The sequence below is a fragment of the Zeugodacus cucurbitae genome, chromosome 2 (assembly GCF_028554725.1).
Source record: "Zeugodacus cucurbitae isolate PBARC_wt_2022May chromosome 2, idZeuCucr1.2, whole genome shotgun sequence".
NCBI lineage: Eukaryota > Metazoa > Arthropoda > Insecta > Diptera > Tephritidae > Zeugodacus > Zeugodacus cucurbitae.
In genome coordinates, this window is record NC_071667.1 from 4,351,787 (window position 1) to 4,367,283 (window position 15,497).

Sequence of the window (15,497 nt, forward strand, 5' to 3'; positions counted from 1 at the left end):
AATCAAACTACATAGCATTTTATAATCAGTTATTAATTAAGATATACACCGAAATATTAGGTGTACAACCTTGCTTTCGCCGTTTTCCAATAGATGCCTCTAGGGTCAATCACTGGTCGATTAAATCGATCAAATCGTTTTATATCGATCTTGGACATTTGTGTCAACATTAACCCAACAAAATATTTGTAGAGATCTGTTTGCATCCCAAACTTATTCTCAACTGAAAATTTCACTTTTTGAGCCGAATTCTCGACATTTGCGGGAAATTTTGCTTTTCTTTTTTAATTCCAAGAAAAGTGCGGCTGAGGCTCAGTTCGACATTTGTAACATCGACATCGGAAGCAAAGTTGTAGACCTAATAAAAATAAAATTTCCGCTTATCATTTACTTCTCTACCACTCTGCGTAAACGCAATGAGTCTAACATCTTATATTTTAGCCGTAGAAACACATAATATTCAATAATTTAATATACTAATGTCAACTATATAAAAATTAAAAAATTACTCATACGCCCCGTGAGCCATGAGTTAATGCTCAAAGTAAGTTGTGACAAGCAGACACGTTCACATAAAGTGATACAAAAAATACATTAACAGAGTTGTAATTTCACGCTGCTTCAATGAATTTCGAATTCAAAGAAGTATTTTTACACATCAAAGCGTTGCTGACTGACCGAGCATATACTCCGAGTACTTATGGCAGTTATGTACAGCCGACCATTGTCGGTTGTTTGAGTTGAGTCACGTAACAGCCACTGAGGTGTGCAACCTTGCAAGCGTCAGCAACAGCTGCATAACAGTAAATAAAACTGTGCAATAGGAACGATAATAAATATTATATGCGCCAGCTGATGGCATATGTGACAAGCGTAAGCTGAGTGCTGACATAAGAACACACTATTTGTATAAAAGTATTGGTAAATATGGACAAGAATTGCGAAAAAAAGTGTGAGAAAGTGTAAAAAAAAATGTTGGAAAAATACTCGTTAAAACGATGGTGCTGGTGGCGCAGAGAAAGTGGCGTGCGCATGCCATCTGATTAGGAATAAAATTTGTAGTGACAACAGTTGTGCGAAACATGCGCACACGCACACACATACAATGCATAAACTTGAATGTAACAGCATGGAAGACAACGGACGCATTGCATGACAAGTAGAATACAACAACACTAATACCAACAACAAGTGCGGATTATAATGAATAACCGCAAACACACACACACACAACTACATAGTATGATGAGCAATTGTCATTTGTGCTATGTGTGCAACAACAACAGCAAAACAACAATAACAACAATCGTTACACTAAATGTCAACAAGCAAATCTGAAATAAAATAAAATAAAATAGGAAAGTGAAGCAGAAGAAAAATGAATTACATTTCTGCTCTCGCACACAAGAGGAAGAAACGGAAGAAGAGGAAGAACCAGAAGCAGAGCAAACGCTGCTTACTGCCAACTGCGCACACTGATATCCACTAAGTACTATTAAGTACTTCAGTCTTTTGTGTAACATTGTTTGCAATAGAAACCCAGAAAGGAAGCTAGCAAGTAGAAAATACACCAACACACACAAAACAACAATACATATCTCACACATACGCGCAGAATGCAACACTCGCAGCTGCCACAACCAGCTGAGTCAGAAATGCATTGCAATTTTACGGTGAAAATACAACAACAACAACAACAACAAAATGGAAAAAAGAGCTACAGAAATGTGTAACGTTTGTCGGACAACAATTGTGGACTTACATATTACAGGCATGAATACGTTTTCGTTAAAGCAAAGCGGAAACGCTCAGCCGGACGTTGTCAATGTCTTGGCAGTTATTCACTACTTACTTACACGCTGTTGCCTCTGCGGATAGAGTACGCCCACAAGCTCTACTTGCCGCAGCAGCCAGCAAAGGCTACCTACTACTCATGCAGTTCTTCCTGTCGGCGTTCAACTGCTTCGTTTCGTATTGTGTGTGCTTTCGAAAAAGTAGGAAAATGGAATTAAATAAAAATTCGCTTAAAGCACACAATTGGCATTTCTTGCAGTCCCAGCTTACAAGTTGTGCTTTTGTCATTATTCTTCCTCTTGGACTGCACATTTTTTGCTCGCTCGCAACCAGTGGCTTAACACAAAATTATTTCATTACAACACTGCTGTGATTTGTCTCATGAAAAATTTCAAACCCTTCCATTTATTTGCTCGTACCTCCCCGGACCACGCTTCTCCTGCTTGTTGACGTGGCGCTTCTTTTCAGGTTTATCACAGGCAGCGCATATCTCTGAGTATATATGTATGTGTATATGTAATAACATTCTTCACATTCAGTTCGTTTGCCTTACTCCTGTATTAGTGCTTATTCGTTTACTGTTTTTTATTTTTATTTTTTGCTTTTTTTAGTTCTTGTTTTTTAATTTTTTACTTTTATCTTTATTTAGTTTCTCGAGAGCGATGCAACAGTTGAATCATTTCTCACGCTGATCACCGCAATTATTCTACTGAAATTAATAGCCGATTTTCTTCACATATCTTTTATTTAATTTCTTTAACTGTCGGTTAATCCTAGCATACTTTCGGGTTTCAACTAAATCATTGGGCGGATGGGAATTATTGAAAATTGTAATAAGTACAGGCTATCTGTCACTCACTAAACTTTGGAGAGTGGCGAATCGAACATCAAAAAAGGTAGTCTTACACGAGGAAGGCCAAAGTTCTGGTGTAACCGAAAAGTTCATACTCTTACTAATATTTCTTTAATTTCATTAAGATAACACACAATTTGTCCATATATACATATATAATATATGGTGTCCATGGTTATTCCTGGAGTATTTCTCACATATTAACCGATATATATATATGTATATGGAATAAAGCTCAGTGGAAGTTTGAAAATCTTAGAATTAGGTATGTGGTAGCTAGGGACAGTAGTGATCCGCTTTTTCCCATTTTTGGCTCAGCAGCATATTGTTATAATGAAAATATTCCCTCGAATTTCTATATAACATATGTATACAATCTTTACCGATATTTTCGTTAAAAAATTAGACACTGGCACTGCACAGTGGTTCGGCTTGTATGAAGGTGCGGTCATAAATACTTCCCGTTGAGATATCGCTTTGAAATTTTCACCAAAAATCTAGAAAATGATTTTAAATATATAGTAAAAAAATTGGCCCCTAGGACTACTAGGTCCTATAGCTCCCATAGAACTGTAATTGCCATTATATGGCAATCATGCGCAATAATACTTCTCATGGTCATGGTCGGAGCGTCAAAACTTTCAGTAAGGCTTTGTAAAAACATTTAAGAAAGCGATAAACAAGCTGAACATGATTTGTCGTTATAGTTTCCCCCATCCAACCCCCACATTCAACCTGTAAGAATAATATCATATATACAAATCATGTAGGAAAAAAGCAAATTATCAACCAATTTAATACAGTTCATTTTTTCACTGCCATTCTACAGCCATTATAATTAGAACAAAAACTTATAATGCATCCTCTAGTAAACCGTACATAGATTGAACTAATGAATTTGAACTTAAAAATAGTTAATTCAAATGCCATTATTATTTTGACGATTACTTCTACATATGCAAATTTCCGCACCTAACTTTAACACTTTTATTACCTTAAAACTCTGGTAAAGACAATGTAAAATAAATCTAACGGGGGATCGCGGGGGAACACAACAAAAACTTTATGTAAACACATTGAAGACGCAGACTAATTTCACAAAAAATACAAATCACGTTAGTCTTAATTAATTTCACAAGTTAAAATAAATACCTTTAGCTTCAAAAGCCATTAAAAATAATCTTGATTCGTTAACCTGAACAATTACCAGAACAATTACCAGAACAATTTGAAGTGCGTTGTTGCTGCGAATTTTAAAAAAATGTCTGATGTGCTTTAAAAAAATACAGTTGTTCATGCGTTTAACTCTATTTTTAGAAAGTACCGTTAGATTTTTGGGAAAACCCGGTTTGAAAATAAGAAGTTTGGACAATTTAGAGGCCATCGGTTTACATTTTGTCAAAAAATCGAGAGATGGATTTTTTGATTTTTGGCCTACGGCGGAACCACTGAACAATTGAAATCTTACAACGATTGTATTTAGTCCAATAAGCTATAATTTTTTTGTATGTAATGTAACCAATACAAATGTTAAGTTTTCTCATATCTACTGCGTAGCCTTTGTTTTAATGCTTTGTTCTACCAAACCAAATTTGAGCAACAGTAAGACGACAGCTTAAGTTTATTCACGAATATAAATATATGGGCAAATATCGACAGCTACAGCTAACATTTGTATTACCTTAGAACGTTGACAAATACACTGATAACACTCATAAAGGGGGTATCGTGGGGTATCATAACTAAATGTCTATTTAAACATGAAAATTACGTTAAAAAATACACAAAAAAAGTATAATCAATCAAAAATACACAACAAATAATAAATCAATAAAATTAATTTCACAATATGAATTTATTAAAGTAAATACCTGCAACAATAAAATTCATTTTAAATAATCAAAATCGGACCTCTCTAGCAAACGTTTGACTACTTTGAAATTCAATTTTGTTTTCACGAAAAGCTAACTTAGCGTAGTTTCGCTACAAAATTGAACAGTTAATTACGCTTTGCATTCTATTTTTAGAATGTCCCGTTAGATTTGCAGTAAAAACCGGTTTGCTATGAAGAAGCATGGACATTTTAGAGACCATTTGGTAACTTTTCGGAAATTTTTGTTGTTATGAATTTTTTGAATTTTGTCCTATGGGCGCAACCACTGTGCACTGGGGTCCTCATGTACGATTTCTGGGGCCTTGAAATGTTTTCTACCGATTTGATCAATTTTTAGATGATCTCTAATACAGTATTCTATTTCATCTTCACTGGTGCTCGAATTATATATAAATATTAAAATTCTATAGAAATGTCATAATTGAGAGCCGATACACCCCCAGGAGAACGTACACAAACTCAGTCCAAGATTAACAAAACAAGCTCCCTCTCTCTCTCTGCGCGAAAGCAAAGGTGGTAAACAACAGTTGTGGCTGAACAAAAAGTGAAGTAATAAACAGCTGCAAGCTAACCGAACTGAGGTGAACGAGTGTGTCAACAACACAAAGGATAGCCAGCAGGTGCAACGTGAAATGTAACAAAACAAGAGAACTTGGGATAACCGCAAAAGGTAGAAGGCAGTATGCGCGGCAAAAGAAATTAGCAGCAACTCGCTGTTGTGCTACGAAATGAAAAGATCGACGAAACCGCAAATGCTAATGAAGTCATCGCTATGCAAAGCAACACGCACAATGGATGCAAATCCAAAAGAAAGGATAACAACAAAAAACAGCAACAACATGGAATGTAACTTTATGTGCCACAGCAAAGTCTTCGCGTAACGCAGCGGCTCAAAGAAAAGCCGCCACAGACAAGCATGGCGTGGAGGTCAGCAACGCCAACGGGCCGAAAAAGCATGCAACCGAAGGTGAACTAATCAGTTGCGCATAGCAACAACAACAACAACAGCATCAGCAACATTGTTTGCCAGCTGCTGGCAGTGTATATGACTTAGTAGGCAACATAGAGTAGACATGGTTGTGCCAGGAAACTGGAGCAGCACGCTGAGAAGTTGCACAAAAAATAAACGCATAGCACTGAAGGATAAAGTAGGGAACATTTGCAGCATACGCCACATGCCCAATGCCACACGCCACACACCATAAGCCACAGGCTCCGTTCTCCGGCTGCCACTTTGTCACAAAGAAATGCAAAGTAGCAGAAAATTGAAAGTGAGTGGAAAGAAAACCAGATGACAGGCACAAAGTTGTTGCAGGTGGAGCCACACTGACAGCCATGCGAAATTAATTAACAAAAAACAACAGAAAATAACAAGAAATGTGAAATTAAAAGCAGACTGCTTCAGGAGCAGCACAAAAGTTTTGTATGTGGGTGTGTGACTTATGGCATTTGTTTAAAAGCGCGAAGTTATTGTAAAACTTTATATAACAAGTAAGGAAGGGCTAAGTTCGGGTGTAACCGAACATTTTATACTCTCGCAATTTATTTATTTAACTTTATTAATATTATATAATACACAATTTGACCCACATATTCGTCATATATGTATATTGTATAAAGTCCATTGAAAGTTGGAAACAAAATATTAGACTAGAAGCACCGAGGTCCTCATGTTCGATATATGGGGCCTTGAAAACCTATGGTCCGATTTCGGCGATTTTTAGAATGGGGCTGCCACACTATAAACGTAGTATTTGTGCAAAGTTCTGCACCGATATCTTCACTAGTGCATACTTTATATATTGTAAAGTAAACGATTCAGATCGTCTTCAAAGTTCTGGTATATAGGAAGTAGGCGTGCTTGTGAAGCGATTTGGCCTATTTTCACAAAATATTATTGGGAGGTAAGAAAACTATTACAAACCAAATTTCATTGAAATCTGTCGAGTAGTTCCTGAGATATGGTTTTTGACCCACAAGTGGGCGATGCCACCCCCATTTTCCATTTTGTAAAAAAATCTGAGTGCAGCTTCCATCTGCCATTTCTTATGTGAAATTTAGTGTTTCTGACATTTTTCGTTAGTGAGTTAACCCACTTTTAGTAATTTTCAACGTAAGCTTTGTATGGGAGGTGGGCGTGGTTATTATCCGATTTCAACTATTTTCATGGTGTGTGGTGGGGTACGTAAGGGAATCGACTGCAGAAAGTTTGGTTTATATAGCTTCAATAAATGTTTTTGGGGCGGGCCACGCCCACTTCCCCAAACAAATTACATCCAAATTTGCCCCTTCCTAGTGCGATCCTTTATTCCAAATTTTACTGTTATAACCTTATTTGTGGCTTTGTTATGACACTTTATGGGTTTTTGGTTTTTGGTTAATTTCGAAAGCAACCCTCTCACGGTCCCAAGGAACATGTGTTCCAAGTTTCATTAAGATATCTCAATTTTTACTCAAGTTATCGCTTGCACGGACGGACGGACCGACATCCGGATTTGAACTCCGCTCGTCATCCTGATCATTTATCTATACTAATATTATAAAACTGAAGAGTTTGTTTGTTTGTTTGAACGCGCTAATCTCCGAAACTACTGGTTCGAATTGAATAATTCTTTTTGTGTTGGATAGTCCATTTATTGAGGAAGGCTATAGGCTATAGCACGCGACCAATAGAAGCGAAGAAACAGTGGTAAATGTGTAAAAAAACGGGAGAAATTCCGTTCTTTGCGCTGCGAAAGCGGTTCAAGATATACAAAAGTTATGTATGAAAGCATCATTTCTCTTTTAATGATCTAAAAAAAAGTCCGTGAGTACCGTTTATGTGATAACTAATTTGGTCGAAATTATTTGTTAGAGTTGTATTAACATAATAATATTAATCTTTATCCAATCTAAGCATAATTGTGAAAATGGTAGAATTTATATTTTATATTCCTGTTGTTATCTGCCGCCCAGTACCTGAAAAGTGTACAGAATCTGTATCAGGGATAAAAGATGAACCCTCTGCGAGGACTTTCATACAATATAATATTTATTTTATTCATTTTGTATATATTTTATAGTAATCAAAAACTCCTGTGTCGACTTCAAAAATTCATTCACCATTGGAAAGCTACATTCACCCCGAGTAACATAGGCTATATTTATTGCTAGAATCTCAACTTTCTGGAAATAGTTCCCATTTGAGGGCAACAAAAAGACTCCGTGATGGAGAATCTTAACCTGAAACGTGAAATCGTCTTGCAAGTCATTCTCTTCGTTTCGCAATCGCGTACCAGAGAGTCGAGTAACGAGTGCTCGCAGCTTCTTGCGTGTGCAGGGGCTTGAAAAAAAAAATATTAGAAATATACAAGCTCACAATAGGGAGTCGAACTCTGTGCGTTCCCAACGCCTTCAAAATCAGAGAGAAAGACAATGGTCATCAAAGCCTAGAGGTCATATTAAAATTTTAGCTCATTGCAAATAAAATATAATTTGATGTTCGAATTTTCCTAATTTTTTTAACCCACGCATGAAACTGCAAAGAACAAACATATGTATCGGAGAGTATGTATGAGAGTATGCGTAAAAACTTATAACTTTTGAAATGTTTGATTAAGCCCGTGCGAAGCCGGAGTGATCTGCTAGTATATATATAACCCTATATCTAACTCTTTTATTTCTTGGTGACACAAACAACCGTTATGTGAACAAAACTATAATACTCTGTGCAACATGTTGCGAGAGTATAAAAACAAACAGCTGAGTTGCATTGTGATGGAGAAAGCGACGAGTTTTTTCTTTTTTTCTTTTTATTTATTTTTTATTCGGAGACTATTTTAAGACAATTCTGCAATTGAAATTATTAAACAATATATTCTGCATATATATGCACATATATTTATATGTATATATGAAATACTAGCCAATTAACACTACATTTTTTGTCACACAGTTGTTAAGTGGCTCAGGCTCATGAAGTTCAAGAATTCAAGAAAGCTTCAAAACTATTTTATACTGTTGTTGTTGGTAAGTAAATTCGCTGGAAAATATCTGCAGTAGACTACGCTTACAGGATTTATGTTACAGTTATTTGTGCACATTTCTTCCAGCTGGAGTAAAGGAAAAACAAAACCAACAAATATTGACAACCTTTTGTCTCCTTAAACTAACATGGTATTTACCTTTTCAATTTTCACATTTATACTTGTATGCACGCCCGTCTTCTGCTGGGTTCATAATACCATTAAGGAGCTTAACTAGGTTTAAGCGCCTAAATGTAGGCTTATGCAACGACAGCAAAATGAAGTTTGCTACGCAGCAGCCTCGCAGTAGACAAAAATAAATTGAATGCAATTTAAAAGCAAAGCACTTGAGGCAATCACTTCAAAATCCGCATTTCAAATATCTTCAAGAGCGTCAGGCAGCTGCCAACGCACGTCAGATGGCGCTAAGCTACTAGTGAGCAAGTGTTGCAGGTTTACGAGTTGATGAAAGGACTTAACTAACTTTTGATTGAGAGACGCTTGAGGGTTGGTGCGCAAATGTTTGCATTTTCGAAGGATTTGTGACTTTAGTGTTGAGAATTTTTTGTTTTTTGTTCATTTAATACTGCTATTGTCGTAAAATAGTTGCTGCAGCAACTTTATGTGTGCGTGTGGGTGTGTGTATTTATATGCCAATATATTTCACTTTCATGCTGTAAATTTGTTCAGCTTTGCTTTCATCTGCACGGATTTATGTGTGAAAATAAATTTTGTATTCCAATAAATTGTAGCGCATGACAATAGCTATACACATGCATATGCATTCTTATATTTGGTTGACTAGTTTATTTGCTGGAGTCTAACTAGAATAACCAAATATATTGTGAGCTTACGAATAAATGCGTTTACTAAATTCTAACACTGTTATTTTGTCAATAGATGAAGAACAAATATGTGAAGAGTACTTGGATATAGTTATGGTAGTTGCACGCATTGCTGTTGTTGTTTAGACCAAGCTCGAATATTTTTCTTTATTATTAACAATAGTCAATTCTTAGAAGTAAATTTTAAATTGAGTTATTAAAAGTATTTTTGAACCTCAGCACTTTGGATCAAATGCAAAAGCATTTTATTTCACATTTTTTCTAATTTATTGAAGCACAAAAGCCCATGATTTTACATTTACCATGCAGTGTCTGTATGCATGTAACTAATCCGCATATTCACCCATTCACGGAGGTGTGTAAGCATATTCATGCATTATTAAAATTTTGAAATATTCGGCCTGAAGCAGAAAATAAATAATAAATAAATAAAGCATTAGCACATATGCACAGTTATTTGTGAGTGTTTGTGTATTTAATATATCATAGTCTATTTATAGGTCACAACAACTTTTGCTCCACCGGTCAGATGTGACATTGTGATGTTTGTCTGCATTTGCACTCATATTTTTCCAAACGTCTCTACTAACTAAATTCATATACTGAATATATTTACTTTCAAATATTTTAATGAGAAATAGTCAAATAAAGAATTACGTATTGAAATTGTAATAATTAAAAGGGAAATGTTTTTGAATGCAACGAAAATATGTAACGCAACAATTTTCCGTCACACTCGCAACATACAAAGATCCATCATAGTGGAGGCTGACATTGTTTAAATATAATTTTTTTATGTAACATTTGGATGGTTAAAGGAAAAAAGTGAAACGGTTTGTAACGAAGCTTGGCAGTTGTTCAAACATTTTTTTTTTCAATTTAGTAGCAGGAAATATTATGATATGAACATAGAAATTAATCTACTTTAAGAGAAGAATTGCAAAAATTATTTAAAATTTATTTTTATAATACAAAATCATGAATGACAGTCGAAATCTCGACATTTTACCGTCAACTTTAAAACAATTAAAATCGCAAAAAACTCAAAATTTCTGCCGCATGATCTTTTCACATTTCTGCCATAAGTTAAAGCTCAGAAACTTGCCGATGGCACTCACTAGTGCACCAGAAGCACTCTGCATAGCAGCCACAAAGTGGCAAAGGTGTGCGGAAGATACGCGCGCAAAAGTATGCAACAAAAGTGTGAAATGAACGCGAAACTTCATGGCGGTATAAGAAGTGGACCCTTGCGGATTGGCGTAAAAGAGTTAAAAAGTACGCAAATTTTATACAAGCACTGAAAAATGACAGCCTTGGGAATCAGAGAGTTGAAAAGATATAAATTTAATAAAAGAAGCCGACGCGAGTGCGACTACCAACAACAGACATACATGAAATATAGGTAACAGCAAAGAGCTGACTAGTCATAGTTGTATGTACAATGTGTGTGTGAATATGTTCATAACTATTTACTATGCAAAGAAATTCGGAGAAAGCCGTAAGCTCCCTACAGTCGGCGATTGTGGCCTCAGCAAGCAAGTTATATGTGAATAATAAAACCGTCAAAACCGGCGGGAATAACTTTTCATTTCAAATTTGCATATGCTATATTCGAACTGCAATTCGTGAAAATTTCGTGTACGAGCAAGTGAAATCAAAGTCTATTCTACATCATTGGTTGCATGCACACGCAATAGTTAATGTACACCACTGCGTATACGTAACCGATTTTTTTTTTTTTTTCTTTTTTTTTTTACTGTATGCGACAATTCTCATTAGCCGTTCATTTCTTATTTTATCTTGTACTTTTGTGCAACGAACATTCTTACATTGTAAATTCCAGCGTCTCTGTGGTTTTCGTACGAAGTGTATCAACTCTTCCACCGACAAAAGAGCATTCTAGCGGCAAATAGCAATGGGGATGTGAGCAAATATGTTACCCGTAGCATGATATCAAAGTGAGTCAAAGAGTGACGTAGAAAAAATGCTCTTACGCCACAACTGTAACCACAAGTATGTTTGATGTCCTGCCTAACCGCTGTAATGGAAGGACCCACATATTTGCAACGCCCCACAAATGCTCAATAACAAGTATAAATATATGCATATGCATGCGTGTATGTATACGTCCACAAATCAATATTTACGTATAGAATATGTCGGAATTTTGCGCATCGGTCCGTGTGTGGTTTTCACCATCAGCAAAGTTTCTTTGTCAACTTTTAGGCGCAAAAACTCACTTCACATTCAAAATAAAAGTTTTTTTGCATTCAGCGTTGCAGAGGTGTGGGTTTAGCGCGTAATACGACACGACACACAAAAATCTTGAAAATTTGTAAAACTTATTGGCAACTACAAACACAATAACAATGTTGATAATAAGCATAAATGACGGCTATTTAGACTAAAAGGTTGCAACTACCTGCAAATGTAATATTTTTTCTTTGAAATTAAACAATTATAAATTTACTAAGAAATCTTTGCTTTTTTATTCACATAATTCATGTTTTTAATTAAAAAAACATATTGAAAATGATTATGTAGTTTCTAACTCCTTCTAGCTAATAATAGCACATTTTCTCTCACACAACTCACATTCAAAACTAAAAGTTAGTAAATCGAAGTAACATCTTACTTTCGTTGCCACTGCTTCCACAGATAAATCAATTATCTTCAGGTAAGCCAGTATTGCCTTAACTTTCCGAAAAATATATTTTTTTTTTTACATTTTTTCTGTGTCAATTTCAATTTATATTTTTCGCTATAAAAATTTTAGTTTAAAAATCAACAATGCTAAGCTGAGGAAAAATACTTCAGCATAAAAACCGACTAAACTGCAAATAAACCACTACAGTTTTACGGCAAAATATTGTGACAGACAATGACTAAACCAAATCTCGACGTTGGAACGTTATCCATTAAAGCCGAATTGGATTGAGCGGCATGTCCTAAGCTCTTTCTCTGCAAATCCCAATGGAATTGACAGTGATAGCACGACGGATTGGCAGAAGGAGCGAAAGCAAACTTAAATTCAGAGTTGTTTCTATGCATGCTTGGCAGGCTGCTATCACTTGTGATAGATTTAGATAGAAACATATATACATAATCATACATGTGTATGTGTGTGTATAGTATATTGAAATCTAACTTCTGCTTATGTGTTTCGTAATTAAATATGTTTACAGAACACTTCCCATCGAGTGTATATACGCATGTATATGGACTCATATTTTAACATCACAATCCTGCTAAGTTTATTCGATATTTGACTTAGCATTTGACAATATAAACTGATCACAATGGAATTGCTGTCATTTATCAATTTACTTGTATGTATTGGTGTACAATTCCTAAGAGTACCGCGCTCAAATATTTCCATACACACACTTATTTATTCTATCGTATGGCATGCAAGTTAGTACAATAAAGCAATAGCATAAATTTAATATATATAATATCTTACAACGGACTCGCTCTCTTTTGAGAAAGCTCTATTCTCTGGCCTTTGACAGTACTACCAGCCATAGTTCCATTTCAATCGTAGCCCATGTTCGTACTTGAATATAAAACCGAATTGCGTACCGGAATAGACATAGAAGACATATTCTCATAGCTTTTCAGCAGCATAGGGAACAAGGCAACGCTTTTCCTTCATCTCCGATATGGTTTTGAGCGCATAATGAACCCACATAAATTCGGGAAAGCGCTGAAGTAGATATTTATCTGTTAAGCATTTCCAGTGAAGAGTTGCTGGCGAAATTTCTACAGTAATTCGAGTCTCCCTACAGGGTATGTCACATAAGTATGCGTATATGTATGTATGGTATGTATGCATGCCTGGATGTTTGTATACGCCTGTGTGTGTGTGTGTGTACCCCTTTTGCATGCGCCAATGAGGAACTTCAATTCAAACACGATTTGCACGCTTTTGGGCCAGAAATGATAATGGCCATTTGAAAACTATTAGACCCCAGAGTAACATTGAATCCTTGCGCAACTAGCCGGCCAGAACCGTAACGGTTCAAGGCACACATTACCACCATACCATAAACAAACAAGCGCATATGCATTACATACACATATCAACATGCCGGCGCGCAATTACCATCAAGAGTATTTGTTGTTGTGCTTGCGAATATATGCACCGGTCTTGTAATGTTACCGAAGAGATTTGACCACGCTCGACTGCGGAGGCAGCAGCTCAGCTGAATGCCAAATCCAACAAACAGCCGAGTATGCTACACGCAAGCACACTCGCACACCCGCACGTGGTGGACTGCAAAGCTGCGGGTACTTGAAAGCACACCGAAACTAAGACAAAGCTCCTGCACACATATGTACGTTCAAACATTTTGTGTGTGTGTATAGGGCACACAAGTGCAGACAGTATGAGAAAATGGAAAATTTGCTTGTTTGCGTAGAGATAATGCATTTATCAGAGAAAAACGCGTTGGCAAATAGAACAAAAGGATTGAAGCTGAAAAGCATATCAATGCCCCAGACAACAAGCGATTTCAACATAACAACAAAGGCAAACAAAAGAAAAAAAATTAGGAACTAAAAGGAACGTTTAACAGCAACAAAGTGAAGTCGTCAAGCACTTGGCTTTTATGCTATACGTGCGCTCAAGGTCAAATGGCGGCGGGGTAAGTGGCACAAGGCGAATAACTGTTATGCAATATTCCTATCTTTCAGAATTTTACGGTTCCATTTGGTGTAAATATTATGTTTGTTGAGATTCTCTCTGAAATTTGGCTCACCTACACTTTGGAAATTTGAAAGAACTTTGAAGAGTAAGAAAATATTTCAAAAGAAAATAAAAATAATTGCAACAGTTTGGGAAGCACTGCATTAGCTCTGAAACCATCGAAAGTCATGTAATTGAAATTTAAGTTCAAAATTTAACTAGTTCAACCTTTAAATTAATATCAACCAAATTGCTGCGGTTGACAAATGCACTTTCAATTTACACATCTTAATCAACAACAACAAACATTTCCTTGACACATTGATAATAATAAACCCACCTCAACTAATTAAGCCGAACTCATTATGTGGACTGACATAATTATTCATTGGAAGTTCAGAAAACCACAAACATCTTCCTTAAACTAACTCTCATGTGAAATTACATGCTGAAAAACACTGACATACACAATGACACGTAATGTCAAGTATGGACTTTTCAAAAAGGCTTTGATAATGAATTTTAGTAGACCACAGCTGCTTCAGACAAACACCAAATGTAACAACAAAAACAGCATATTGAATATTAAAGAAAATTACAACGAAAACAACACTATAACAACAACAACAAATGCAATAACAGCAGCAGCAACCACAAAAGGACATGACAAAGTTGCAATGAATTGTTAAAATGTTCAGCTCATTCGATGAAAATTCAATTACGCCAATGAAAAACACACGCACATGCAAGCATACTACGTATTCATACGTACATGCATACATCATTTACACACTCGCACAGGTGTACATGCATTGAGTAGATATTGTTATTGCTGTGGTCTCATCGTAGAAAAAGCAACATTTCGTGCTGCAAATTGATGTTGCAGATAAGGTATGCGGAGATTGCAAATATAATCGAAGAGAGCAACAGGAAAGTAACAACAACAACAACAACAAGATATATGTAGCAAATTAATACCAACAATGAAGACAGCAAGGTAATGTCATGCTGACAAGCGATTGCTCACTCAATTGCCATGGTGAACCACAATGCTATAGTCACATAACTCTACCCACACATCGAATGAGCAGCGCTGGACAGATTAGAGTAAACAGCAATGACAGAGAAAATGGAAATAATTTGTTAATGCCTGTGTGTGAATAGATATGTATGTAGGTGTAAGGGTGTTCTCTTGGTTGGATATTCGTACTAAGAATTCGGCTTAAAATCACACCTCGTTGTCAGCCACCTTGCTTGCCCTCGGCGCACTTTATATATATTTTTTCGTGCGTTGGCATGAAAGTGTGTTTGGACTTAATTGCAGTCATTTGCTTTCGGACACACTCACAACACTTTTACTATTGGCTAGAATGTAAAGCTATACAGGCATAGTTTTCTATGGAAAATAGTTCAAGTTGCA

At 36.0% G+C, this 15,497-nt stretch overlaps 1 protein-coding gene and 1 long non-coding RNA gene across 10 annotated transcripts in view; one reads left to right on the forward strand and one right to left on the reverse strand.

Moving 5' to 3' along the window:
• The window catches only part of LOC105208449 (low-density lipoprotein receptor), a 301,388-nt gene that overhangs the window by 193,130 nt on the left and 92,761 nt on the right, over positions 1 to 15,497 (reverse strand). The gene's annotated exons all lie outside the window — the stretch shown is intronic.
• LOC128920414 (uncharacterized) overlaps positions 1 to 15,497 on the forward strand; it is a 47,554-nt gene that overhangs the window by 26,471 nt on the left and 5,586 nt on the right. The window lies entirely within an intron of this gene.